We start from the raw sequence: 13,374 nt of genomic DNA, 5'->3' as shown, positions 1-13,374 counted from the left end.
AAAGAGGCTTGCTTTCCCCTGAGGGGCATATTTTGATTAATTCTTATTCACCAGACCATGGGGTATGGCAGATCATTATAATAATGGCTCCCAATGAGTGGCTCCCCTCTGCCATGTGACATTGCTGTCCCTGCCATGGAGACTTCACCCTTGGAGTCTATTTCATCACCCCCTTGAATCTGGGCTGGTCTTGTGAACTATGTTAACCAATAGAATATGGTGGAAGTGCTGTGTGGGTCCATGAGTCTAGGTCTTAAGAGACCTTGCAGCTTCCACCTTCTCCTTGGAAGCCTGAGACTGCCATGCTGTGAGGAAGCCCGGCTAGCCTCCTGGAGGATCCGAAGCTATTTATAGGAGAAGCGAGGCGTCCCACCAGTGGCCTGACCTGTGAGAGAGGGCGTCTTGGACTCATCAGCCCCAGCCTGGCCACTACATGACCACAGTCATGACTGTGAACCCAGATGAGAGCACTAGAAAAAGCACCCAGATTGCTGACCCACAGAAAGGTGGGAAATAATAAATGGTGGTTGTTTAAGCCACTAAGGTTTGGAGTGGTGTGTTGCACAGTGATAGACAACTGACCGATGAGGAAAGAAATGGAGCACAGGACCCAGCCACTGCGAGTCACTCTGGCAGCTGTGACAGCGGCATCATGTGCAGGGCAGGGGTGGGGTGTGTGTGTGTGTGTGTGTGTGTGTGTGTGTGTGGAACGAGGATGCAGTTGAAATGGACTCCAGCTGCAAGAATCAAACATTTCCTCCTCACAGCTGCCGCTGGCTGAGGGGACCAGCAGCTCACAGCACACCTGAGCCCCTGGCTCAGCATGGGAGGCAGCAGGCAGAGGTCAGAAGCCCTGGCAATACCTGGAGGCACAAGGTTTGGATTCCAATCCTAGCCCTGCTGCTGCCTGGCTTGGGGAAACCACTGAACCTCCCCAGTTCTACCTTCTTCATCCCAAACCTGGGCATGATAACGCCTTCCCTGCCGACTTCACAGGGTTGTAAGGATGAGTGAGGTAATAAATGTAAAAGCCCCAAATAAACATAAAAGCCAACTTATCATAGCTAGTTAGGCATGCAACATCCAGAAACCACTGGGTCCTAATGTATTCTCAGAATGTTCTCAGACATGGGAGCAAGAGCTGACCACCCCAGAGCGAGGGCTTTCGTCAGCAGGTGGGAGGGCAGTTCTATCTCGTGGGGATGCTCCGTGGCAAAAACTTACCGGATGGTGCAGACTCGTAACTAGATCCCTCCCTCACAGGATCGGGCAGATGTCCAATGTCCATGTTGGTCTCACAGTCACCCTTGGAATGTTTTTCTAGTTTGCTTCCCCTAAACCAGGAGCAACGCCATGGCCCCACAGTTCTTGAGACCTTACTGAGAGCCTCTAATCTCTTCCTCATTTAACTGCTAGCCATGATCTATGTTGTATTCACATTCTCTCTCTGTATGCCCCTCCCTTCCCCACCCTGAGGGGAAAATCCAGGTTGCCCACCGCATAACAGAAACAGTGTGCTAGCCTGGAGTGCTCCAAGTAGATTAAGCAAGTACCGAGATAACCTATAGAATATGGTGGAAGCGATGTGTGGGTCCATGAGTCTAGGTCTTAAAGAGACCTGGCAGCTGCCAGCTTCGCCTCCTTGGAACTGGGCAGGGGGGTGCCCAGCACTTTCCCGGATGCCTCAGCACTTTCTTGCCTTGAAGCAGCCAACTCAGACTAGCTCTGACTGCTTTAGAACTGGCTTAGCTGTCCTATAATGCCCTTTAGCTAACTGTAATACTAAAATCCCTGCCTAGGAGAGAATTGCAATATCATTAACATGACCTGGGTTGTATGACAGCACATGATGATGGGACTGCACATTCGTGATTTTTTTCACTGTGAACAAGCAATGATACAATGTAAGAGCTCACTAGGAAGGGATTTAAGGTAATGCCACAGGGTGGGCAGATGCAGCTCCTATGGAAGAAGTTCCTGTGCTACCCAGGAGCAAGCACCCTTGCAAGTAACCTCTAGTAAACTCATCTAACTCATCAAGCTGGACTTGTCTGAGTCATTTTTTGGTCTCTCGGCTCCATCTCAGTTTGGCGAGCAGGGGGAGGGGGGCTGGCATGTTTCTATACTGTCCCTGGACTTTTCTGACACACAGCCCCTAAAACATAGTTTCCCTAAGAACCTCTAAGACCTCTTGTTAGCTATTGGCAGATCTTATTTTCTTTTCCAGTCCATTCCCAGTTCTCTTCCTCCTCCATTGAATATTGTCTTTTCTTGTTCTTGGCTTCCTGGTTTGCTCAGCCTGGTGTCAGCCCCACTCCTTTAGGAACTGGCAAATGACTACACCTCATGCAGGACCTTGGACAAATCTAGTCCACAGCTCCCCTTTCTACCCTACTGGAACACCGGTGCTCAGAGCCTGAGCTGCCCTGTAAGAAATGCAACTACGCCGAAGTCACCATGTTGGGAGGAAGCCCAGTCAGCTGGAGTTACATGATTTTCTAAGTTTCTCCTCTCAGAGTTGCAAAGAATCTGAAATGTTAGGCAGCAGAGAAACATGACGTAGAAATGGCCAACCCACCATTCTTTAACAACACTCAATCATGCCATCACCATCACTGCCACACAACAATTATTTGGAGTTTAAAGCTCTGGACTCCACAGTCCAGCTAGAAATTTCACTCATCCTAGCCTGTGTGTACGCATCTAGGTGGGATTTCTCGCACCAACACTATATTTAGGTTTACATCACTTTTTGCAAGGCAGATGAAACTACTCCCTCATTTGTAAGTATGATTTTAAAACAAGGCACTTAAACTCTTAGATATTCCCTTCATCAAGAGTAGGGTCTGTTTTCTCTTCCTTGGAATCTGGGTGGGTTTGTGGCTGCTTGGAACAATAGACACCAGCAGAAGTGATGCTGTGTGACTTCCAGGGTCGGCAAATTCTGGAAGGCCCAACTGCACATACTCCCTCCACTGTGACATTCAGAAGGACCTTGACGGCATTTCTGGGACAACTACCACCTATTAGTAGTTCTCAATGCTACTACCATTCAGAACACCTCAAGAGCTCTTAAATATTTTCAGTCTCAATCCTAGCACTTTGAGAGGCTGAGGTGGGAGGATCGTTTGAGGTCGGCAGTTCAAGACCAGCCTGAGCAAAAGCCAGACCCCATCTCTACACAAAATAGAAAAACGCCTGTAGTCCCAGCTACTTGGGAGGCTGAGGCAGGAGGGTCACTTGAGCCCAGGAGTTTGAGGTTGCAGTGAGCTATGATGATGCCACTGGGGTGCACTCCAGCTGGGGTGACACAGCAAGATTCTGTCTCAAAAAAATATATATTCTCAGCTGGGCGCAGTGGCTCACGCCTGTAATCCTAGCTCTGGGAGGCCGAGGCGGGTGGATTGCTCGAGGTCAGGAGTTCCAGACCAGCCTCAGCAAGAGTGAGACCCCGTCTCTACCAAAAATAGAAAGAAATTATCTGGCCAACTAAACATATATATAGAAAAAAAATTAGCCGGGCATGGTGGCGCATGCCTGTAGTCCCAGCCACTCGGGAGGCTGAGGCAGTAGGATCGCTTGAGCCCAGGAGTTTGAGGTTGCTGTGAGCTAGGCTGACGCCACGGCACTCACTATAGCCCGGGCAACAGAGTGGGACTCTGTCTCAAAAATATATATATATATTCTCCGTCTCTCAAATCAGCCCAGACCTACCACGTCAGCATCTCTGGGCGTGGGGCTCAGGCATCTGCAGTTTTTATTTTTTTTATTTTTTTATTTTTTTTTTTTTGAGACAGAGTCTCACTTTGTTGCCCGGGCTAGAGTGAGTGCCGTGGCATCAGCCTAGCTCACAGCAACCTCAGACTCCTGGGCTTAAGCGATCCTACTGCCTCAGCCTCCCGAGTAGCTGGGACTACAGGCATGAGCCACCATGCCCGGCTAATTTTTTTTTTTGTATATATATTTTTAGTTGGCCAGATAATTTCTTTCTATTTTTTTTGGTAGAGACGGGGTCTCACTCTTGCTCAGGCTGGTCTCGAACTCCTGAGCTCGAGCGATCCACCCGCCTCGGCCTCCCAGAGCTAGGATTACAGGCGTGAGCCACCGCGCCCGGCCTGCAGTTTTTAAATGATTCTGATGTGCTGTCCAGCTTGAGAGCTTCTAACACAAACATCAGATCTCTTTCATTGCAACAGGAGACAGAACCAGATGTTTTGGCAGCTACATAACACTTGCAACTCAACCTCAAGGTCATTGTCACAGACTCCTCTTCATCCAGGTGTTCCCAGGCCTGTGTTTTGCAAGTGTTGTTTAACCTGACACCTTGTTTCATCGCATCATATTGAAAGCAGGCTCTGGATTCTGCCACCACTGGAAGCTCTCCTTTCAACTCTGCAGCATCAGCCCATTCCACGAGCTTGATTTCGTCCAAGCTGTTGATAAGTGTGCTGTCTGGACCAGAGCCCGGTGGCAACCCCACCCCTGCCCTTGGATTCCAGTGGAGAATTTATCTGCCACAAACCTCCTGGCAACATCCCTATCCTCTATGATTTCTCAAACATTAATAACAGCTTCTCTAGGGTCATAAGAGCATCTATGTCTTGCACACCCTGTGACGGCATCTCAGGCCACCTCCTTCTCTCCTTTACATATTCCTAGTCTACATAAATTGCTCCAAGCAGTGCTCTTCCTGAGAAAACAGGGGCAGAACAGGAACTGAGTGGTTCAGGCTCTGCCTTTTTCAAAAATGGCTCTTCCCCTCGGTACCTGTGCGCCCTTGGGCAAGTTACTTAATGGCTCTGTGCCTCAGGGCCTCATCTGTGAAATGGGGATTCTAATAGTACCGTCCTCATAGGGTTACTGTAAGCATTAAATGTGTGAGTATGTCAGAACTGCTCTGATCAGCACCCGGCACCTGAAGAGCACTATGGAAATGTTACCCATCATCATTGTCATGGTCACAATCACCATGATTGTTATTATTACCATCAAAATTATTTCCTGCAACCAGTGCAGCTATCTCTTTATTGCACTTTTTGGGGGGAGAAACTGAATATATTTTTAATTTATTTTCTTCTACTTGCTTTAGGTTTAAGTTGCCCTTCCCTCTGTAGTTTCCTAAGATGGAAGTATAGGTTATTAATTTTAGCCCTTTCTTATTTTCCAAGCATTCAATGCTATACACTTCCCTCTAAGCACTTCTTTCACTTCATCCCACAAATTTTGATAAGTTGTATTTTCATTCTCATTTAGTTCTGAATATTTTAATATTTCGGTTGAGACTTCTTCTTTGACCTATGGATTATTTAGAAGTGTGCTGTTGAATCTCCAAATATGTGGGGATTTTCAAAATATTTTTCTATTATTGATTTCTAATTTCATTCCATCATGGTCTGAGAACTGGCTTTCTAGGATTGCTATTTTTTAGAATTTGCTAAGATGTGTTTCATGACCCAGAATGTAATCTATCTTGGTGAATGTTCTGTGTAAGCTTGAGAGAAATGTGTATTCTGCTGTTGGTGGGTGGAGTATTCTGTAAGTGTCAATTAGATCATGTTGATTAATAGTGCTGTTTAGGTCAACTCTACCCTTATTGATTTTCTGCCTGCTTGATCTATCAATTACTGCCAAGAGGATATTGAAGTCTCCAACTAAATAGTAGATTTGTCTGTTTCTCTTTTTAGTTCTATCAGATTTTGCCTCACATATTCTGACACTCTGTTGTTAGGTATATACATTGCTATATCTTCTTGGATAACTGACCCATTTATCATTATGTAGTGCTTCTCTTTATCCTGATAATTTTTTGTTCTGATGTCTGCTATTAATATGGCTACTCCAACTTTCTTTTGATTAGTGTTAGCATGGTATATCTTTCTCCATCTCTATACTTTTAAGCTATCAGAATCTTTGTATTTAAAGTGAGTTTCTTATAGAAGACATTTACTTCTTGCCCTAGAGTTTAGAATATACTTTATAAACTAATCTAAGTCCACCTTCAAATAACACTACACTACTTTACATGTAGTGCAGATACCTTATAATAGAGTATTGTCATTGCCTCCTTCCCATCCTTGTGACATTACTGTCATTCATTTCACCTATCCATATGCTGCCATCACCAAATACATTGTTACTATTATTACTTTAAACGTCTATTTCCGAGATCTTCTAGAGACCAGGACAGAGCCTTTAGATTTGTTTCCAATGCCAGAAGTTCTGCTTGAGAGGGAGGTGAGACTTAAGCTCCCTCAAATAGAAAGCTACTCCCAGTGCCTGTAGAGAGCAGGAGTTTGATTAACACCTAAAGAGCCCCCATCGTATAAAGCACTATGCCGGGCACTACAGAACTCAGATGTCAGCTACCCTGACCTCTACATCTAACAGATGAGGAAATTGTGGTCTAGGGGGGGTGGGGGATATAAGAGAGAAGGAAAAAGCAGCTACAGAAAGGCAGCCTGATCCTTGACTGGGTCCCATCCTGAAGGATAAAAATGCTACAAAGGACATTATTAAGTTAATCAACAAAATTAGAATACAGACAATAAGTTAGAGAAAAAAACATTAAACTTACTGAAGTTGACAATCATGTAGTCATCACATAAGAAGAGGTCCCTATTCCTAGGAAATACACAGAGGCGATTAGGGGTGAAGGACCATGAGATGTGTAACTGACCCTCAAATAAGAATGTAATTTATCCTTGTATGGTTCAGAAAAAATTGTGCATATATATAAATGGGGTGGGGAAGAATAATAAATCAAAGGAGGCAAAATGTCAGCAATAGGCAAATCTGGATAAAGTGTATAAGGATATTTTTGCACTATTCTTGAAACTTTTCTGTAAGTTTGAAATTATTTTGAAATAAAAGGGTTAAAAATGAATTATTTAAGCCTTTTATTATAAAATAGATTATAATCCTATATTCCTGGAAATTCAGGAACTTTTCTCCATATTTTTAGTGTCTTTTATATCACTGGCCCCAAAATGTCAAAATGTAGTTTATTATTTTTGTCAACAGAGATTAGTTTTCAGTGTGGTGAGTTTACTAATAAAATGGGTGGGCATCGTCTTCAGGAGGGAGGGACATCCGCAGCAGCCTGTAGAGGGGCAGATGACCCCTACTCTATTCAGAGGCCAGCGGCCACCGGAGTTGGGGGATCATAATTATGCACAAGGTCTTCACTCTCCGATCAAAGCACAGCCACCACTTGGTGCTCTTCTGGGCAGGGAGGCCCCCTTTTTCCCTGTCCCTGTTTAGAAGCATCCCATCTTCAGGAAATAGTGAGAAATGTGAGGAGAACATTTTTTGCTGTTATCCACGTGGTATTTCTGTTTCCTCGTTGAGCGGCAACATTTGCATCAATGTGTGCCAGAAAGAAAACTAAAAACTGAATAGAGCAGTGTGCCCACCGCGACCCAGCAGGCCTCGCTCATGCCCCCTGGCTGCTGACCTGACCCCAGGCCTCGACTTTTGGAATCCGAGTCTGGGGCAAAGGGTTTGGAGAGAAAGCAGCCGTAATGAGCACAGTCCTCCACTCCCAGCCTTCCTTCTCTGCACCTGCTACGGCATCAGCAGAGCAGCTGGCATCTCGCTGTGCCTGTTTACGGGAATTATCACCTTGAAGCCTCACGGCAACTCGATGAGGGAGGCATGGCCACTCTACAGATAAGAGAGACTCAGAGGCCAAATGGATTGAAAAGGTCAAACCTCTAGGAACTTGCACAGCATGGGAAGCCAGACCTGGGGTTTCTGGGCAGATGTGCATTGCTCCTTATGCTCTACTTCTCGCTAACGCTGAGCTCTGGGGCACCGTGGGCTTTTCCCACCTCATGTACTGAGCACCTCCTGCCAACCATTTCCTTGGGGTGGCACCCCATTCCTTATGCCACAAAGACGGTAAAGCCTGCCTCTGTGCTTGGCCCAGAAGAGGGAGACAAGATCCTTAGACCAAAGCCCATTTTCTCTGAGATACTACCAAAAATGGTGCAGGATTGGAGTGCCGGCATTGCCTTCAGATACTGCCCCAATTTTACTGATTAACCTGTTAATGGACCATAAGAAGACCCAGGTGGAAAAAACTCGCAAGGTCTTGAATGGGGCATTACATTCAGGTAACAAAATTCCCTTGAGGTTCCTGGAATACTCCGTTTCTCCAGGTTTGTCTCTACGTACACCTATGTGCCAACTCTGTCCTGCGTGCTGTGTTTGACCAAGCCTTGGAGATACACCTTGGCATAAGCTGTCTGCTGTTGTCCCAGACCACCTTCCCCCGAAGGCTTTGCAATCCTTGCTGGGCCATCTCAGGAGGACGTGTTGCTACCTAAAGCACTCTCCACACTGCTGTGGCTGTGTGTCTGTCTGTCCATCTGTCCATCTTCTCAGCAGAATGTGCATCCTGGGCTCAGGGTACAGTGGCATTTGTCTTTGTGTGTCCAGAAACCAGCACAGTGGCTGACATAGACTGTTGAATAAACGAGGAAGTGAATGAATGAACAAATGAATGATGCCCAAGAGGCAGGCCCTCAGGTATGAGCCCAGTCACGATTTCTTTGATCTCGAGTAAGTCAGCTTCCTTCTCAGTGGCCTCATCTGCGCGGTGGTGGTGAATCTTCTCTGGCACAGAACTGTTCTAGCAAAAGAGCAGTGTCTACAAAAGCATTTTTAGATGTAAGAGACTAGTCCCACGTGCATTGCCCTTACAGTTTCAGGGAGAAAGGGCATGATGGAGGAGCGTCGTGAGAGGAAAGCATGTTGTACGATCTACTGCACACGTGGTTCTTAGCCTCAGCTGCTCTTTAGAGTCACCCAGGGCATTTCATTGGCACCAGGATTTTGGAAAACTCCCCAAGTGACCCTAAGGCACGGCTTAGGCTGAGACCGCTGGTAGACCCAAGATGTGTGGTTGTCACTCCAGTCCTTGCCTGTCGGGTCTCCCATTTGGAATAGACCAAGCAGGGTCTCAAAACTTAGCCACATCACCTTCAGTAGTTGCAGGCTAGTTAAAACCCAGATTGTTGGGCTATACCCCCAGTTTCTGACTCGGCAGGCTGGAGTGGCCTAAGGAGGTGGGATTAGAGGAAGAACAATGTTTGGAACACGACCGTAAGTAAGGACCAGTTGTGGGAAGGACACACAGTTAGTTACTTTATCTACTCTTGCTAGCAAATGTCTCAAACTCACAAAAGGCAAAGGAAGCGACCTAACAGGGGACTTGAAGCCTGAGGTAAGTGAGGAGACAGACTAACAACGTTCTCTGAATGAACCCAAGTTTCGGTAGCTCTGAAATAACTTAAAGATGTGCTCATGGAACAAAGTTACCACCGATAACTTTTTAAAATATTCTGAAGAGAGGGGACGGAAAGCCAAACGTGTGAAAAACCCCAGTTTCCACAAGATGGATTCCAGACCCTACAGACAGCCCAGTCAGACGTGAGTCCCTGCAATCTCTCCGGAATAGATGATTAAACAGATGGCTCGTGAGGCTGTGGAAAAGAACACAGTGATCACTGGAAGCAGAATGAGTTCACAAATAACGCATTGTGCTGTACTAATATTTTTTGACAGGATCATTGGATTAATCACCAAAATACTGTGAAAATAGTATAGCTTGATTTCAGCAAGAATGGGCAACGTGGGAAGGAGGAAGGTGGGTTAGATGAGAATATAAATTATGCATCTACCGATCTGCGAGAGGATTTCTAATGGAGTGCCAACTCTGTCCCGTGTATTGTGTTTAACCAAGACGTGGAGATAGAGCAAACACGTCTGAAGATGACACAAGCTGAGAGGCATAGCCAACGTGATGTCTGAGATATTTCAATAGTCCAGGCCACAGGCTGAGCCCAACAGGAATACGAGTAAGCTCTTCGCTGCCCGGAGGCCGGTGGTTGTATGGAATAAACCTGGGGATTTCAGTCACTGCAGGCTCGATGTGAGCCAAAGATGAGATGCGGCTGCAGGGAGGCGGCTGTTCACTCTGGGTGTCACCTCTGGGCTGTGCTGAGTTGGAGCCTCCTCTCGGGTAAGCCTCCCGACCACACGCCAAGGGGCAAGTTCTGCCTCCGTTTGACAGATGAGGGAATAGGCGCTCAGACGGCTGAGTGAATAAACTGCCTTGAGGTCATGTGGCAGGGCGACAGCCAGCCAGGATTCCACCCCAAGTCCGTGCAACCCCGCGGTCCGCACGGAGGGCCCTTGGTCACACCACACTGGCAGAACTGCATCCAGTTCTCCAGCGTCGTGCTTACGGTCATGTCATGTGAGAAACTGCTGAGGAACTAGAACAAATCAGCCTGGAGAAGACGGGGAGGGGAACGTGACGAAGCCTAAAGGCATTATCATGACTTACCAGAACTCTGCAGTCTGGCCCCTGTTCCTCCACGGGGTCCCTCTGTCCCCAAGTCCAGTCCTACCAACCTGCTGGCAGATGTCTGATGTCCCTCTTCATACCTGGAGACAGCAGTACCTGTGTTTTCCCTCTGCCATTGCCCCTGCTGTCACCTGGCCAACCCTGTCTCTTCCTACAGACCTCTGCTCTCCTGGCAGGCCACCTTCTGGGACCCAGGCCTGGGCCCAAGCCCATCTCCCTGTTGCAGGGGGTCTGTCGGCTGCCGCACCTTCCACAGACCACCCCCAGTGCATTTCCTGCCCAATGACGGAGCCTCTAACTCACCCCTCCTCAGGGAAGATACAAACAAGTTATTTTAAGGCCCCTACAAATATTAAGTATAGCATCAAAAAGTAATATAGTAATTTAGATTTAACAAACCTAAAATACCATCACCAATAGATACTTTCATAATGGGAATTTAAGGTTTTGTTTCCCAAAACCTCTTAAAAGTGGAATACGCTGGTGTCTGCACCCGAAGAGAGAAAGCAACATAGCAGCACCTGCACAAGGCGACTCCCCTCAACACAGCAGCCTCCCCGTTCTGTTCTAACAGAATCAGTAAGAGGCTCTACTTTTGATACTATTCTATGTTTTCTGAGATGAGGTTCTTTAATTCTATTTTTAAAGGACCCAAATCAACAGTGAATTGCAAATTAAGAATTCTGAAAGTACCTGGCTAAAAAAGGGGGCAGAAAATCTACAAATCGGTGACAGAAAAGATCACCTCTCTGGCTTTGGAGTTACTCGAATGATACCGCGTCAAAGGAAAAGGGGTGTTTGTGGAACTATTTGTTCCAAAACAAGGAAATGCCAAATTCTCTGTATGCCAGTTGGCACCCATCTATAGCCAGGACGCAGTTTGGTAGGGAAAATGCCCTCCCTACGATTACCAGCCCCGAGGCGCTGCTATGGAGCATCCAGCCTCAGCACATGCCTTTATTTGGTCTATGTTTTGTGTAGCCACAAGAGCCTGGTCTCCTATAAAGTAAACCAGAAAGGCAGGATGAAACGGGTCCGGCTACAGTGTTATCGGCACAGTGCTGTGTTTAAAGTCCTGGGCCTGCAGTCTGCCAACGCTTCTCAGAAAAGCCATACATGGTCCGATTCTCCTCTCCTATCCTCATTCAAATGATGTTTGAACAGACAATAAACAGCAAGCTTTATAAATAAGCAGAAAGCAGGAGTTGGAGATGTTCGGAGGGATGTAAAGAGAGTTTTATATGCTGCAAGTAGAACTGCACGCCAAATCTAATTTTAGCCATTAGTTCCATAGTTAGACTTGGAAATGACCTTCAGAGGGAGAGTAAAGTGGGAGTGGAAATCAACCACCTTTTCGATGTGACTGGGGAGGTTATGGGGTTTCTTCTTGAGCCTTTTTTTCTCTATAACCTTTCCCAGTGGTTAGATCTGACCCCCTTGGGCCAGACTTTAGTGTATTCACTGCTTCTTTTCTGATCCCAGGACTTGAAGGTGATCTTCAGGATGATGGAAAAAGCATCCTTCAATCCAGTGCTACAAAAGTAGTAAAGATTTTCTGACCTCTGTCATGTTCCCAGCATACTGTGAGGGAAGGAAGATTCTCAAATTAATTAAAAGATCTTCTGTCACACAGTAGGGTCAGAACTCGCGCTCCAATACCAAAACCTCCCAACATCAACACCCACTTTTGAACCGTGTTGTTACAGAGCCAGCATCTATGTTAATGCAACTTACACCCACTGCTACCATTTTGTTCCTGATCCAGTGTCCCTTCTATATTTTTCCAATATTCTGTTTTTTCCCCCAGACTCAATAGCCCCAGCTCTCTCAGCTATTCTTCCTTCATGGTTTCAGACCCTTCTGCAACTTGATCCTATGATCTGCTCACACTCCAGTTTGTCTATGTCCCTTCAGAATGGGATCCAGAAACTGGGCTGTGGGCAACCCTTTCTCATTTAGCACTGTCCAAACGTCACACACGCGAGCTCCTATCCGTGCACAATCCTCATCACCCCTGACCACAAGCACAGGCTGCAGCTGTGCAACAAGCATTAATTGGTAGTGATAAAATGTTGTGGCAGGGAAATGCATGAGAAATGTTCAGCAAGCCAAATCCTACAGCTGAGTTTACAGACGTGTAGATTCAAGTAACTTTAAAATGAACTTGAATTCACTCTGTGAAAACCCTACTTAGATAACTCACACAGGAGAGCTTCTTGCACCTCACTGCCCATAGACCTGAGGGGGCGCCCCAGGATTTGCATCTGGGACGTAATGACTTCAAATCTAGAGGTTTAAACTACTGTGGATTATACTGGACCATCTGTACTGGTTCAGAACAAAGCAACCTGGCAGTTTTCCAACTCTATATTCCAAGTACTTGAATATGTATTGCAGGCCGGGCACAGTGGCTCACACCTGTAATCCTAGCACTCTGGGAGGCCGAGGCAGGAGGATCGTTTGAGCTCAGGAGTTCGAGACCAGCCTGAGCAAGCATGAGACCCCATCTCTACTAAACAAAGAAAGAAATTATACAGACAGCTAAAAATATATATAGAAAAAAAAAATTAGCTGGGCATGGTGGCGCATGCCTGTAGTCCCAGCTACTTGGGAGATTGAGGCAGGAGGATCACCTGAACCCAGGAGTCTGAGGTTGCTGTGAGCAAGGCTGACACCACGGCACTCTAACCTGGACAACAGAGTAAGACTCTGTCTCAAAAAAAAAAAAAAAAGAATATATATTGCAGATGTGATCTGAGCTTTGCTGTTCATCACATTTTCTAATATGTTTTCATTTGAAGTAGGCAACTGGGTCAGACTAGAGGGACTCAGGTTATTATAAACGTCATGGAAGACAGTTTCAGCATTACAAAAATGACAAATAAAGATGTCTCTTCTATAGTTAGGCAAAAAAAAAAGTTCAAGAAAGAATAACTATTCATATAAGCGTTCATATTTTATATACATAAATAAAACTTACCATTATATAATGTCAAAAACGA

The sequence above is a fragment of the Lemur catta genome, chromosome 17 (genome assembly GCF_020740605.2).
Source record: "Lemur catta isolate mLemCat1 chromosome 17, mLemCat1.pri, whole genome shotgun sequence".
NCBI classification, from domain to species: domain Eukaryota; kingdom Metazoa; phylum Chordata; class Mammalia; order Primates; family Lemuridae; genus Lemur; species Lemur catta.
This window is presented reverse-complemented; position numbering follows the sequence as displayed.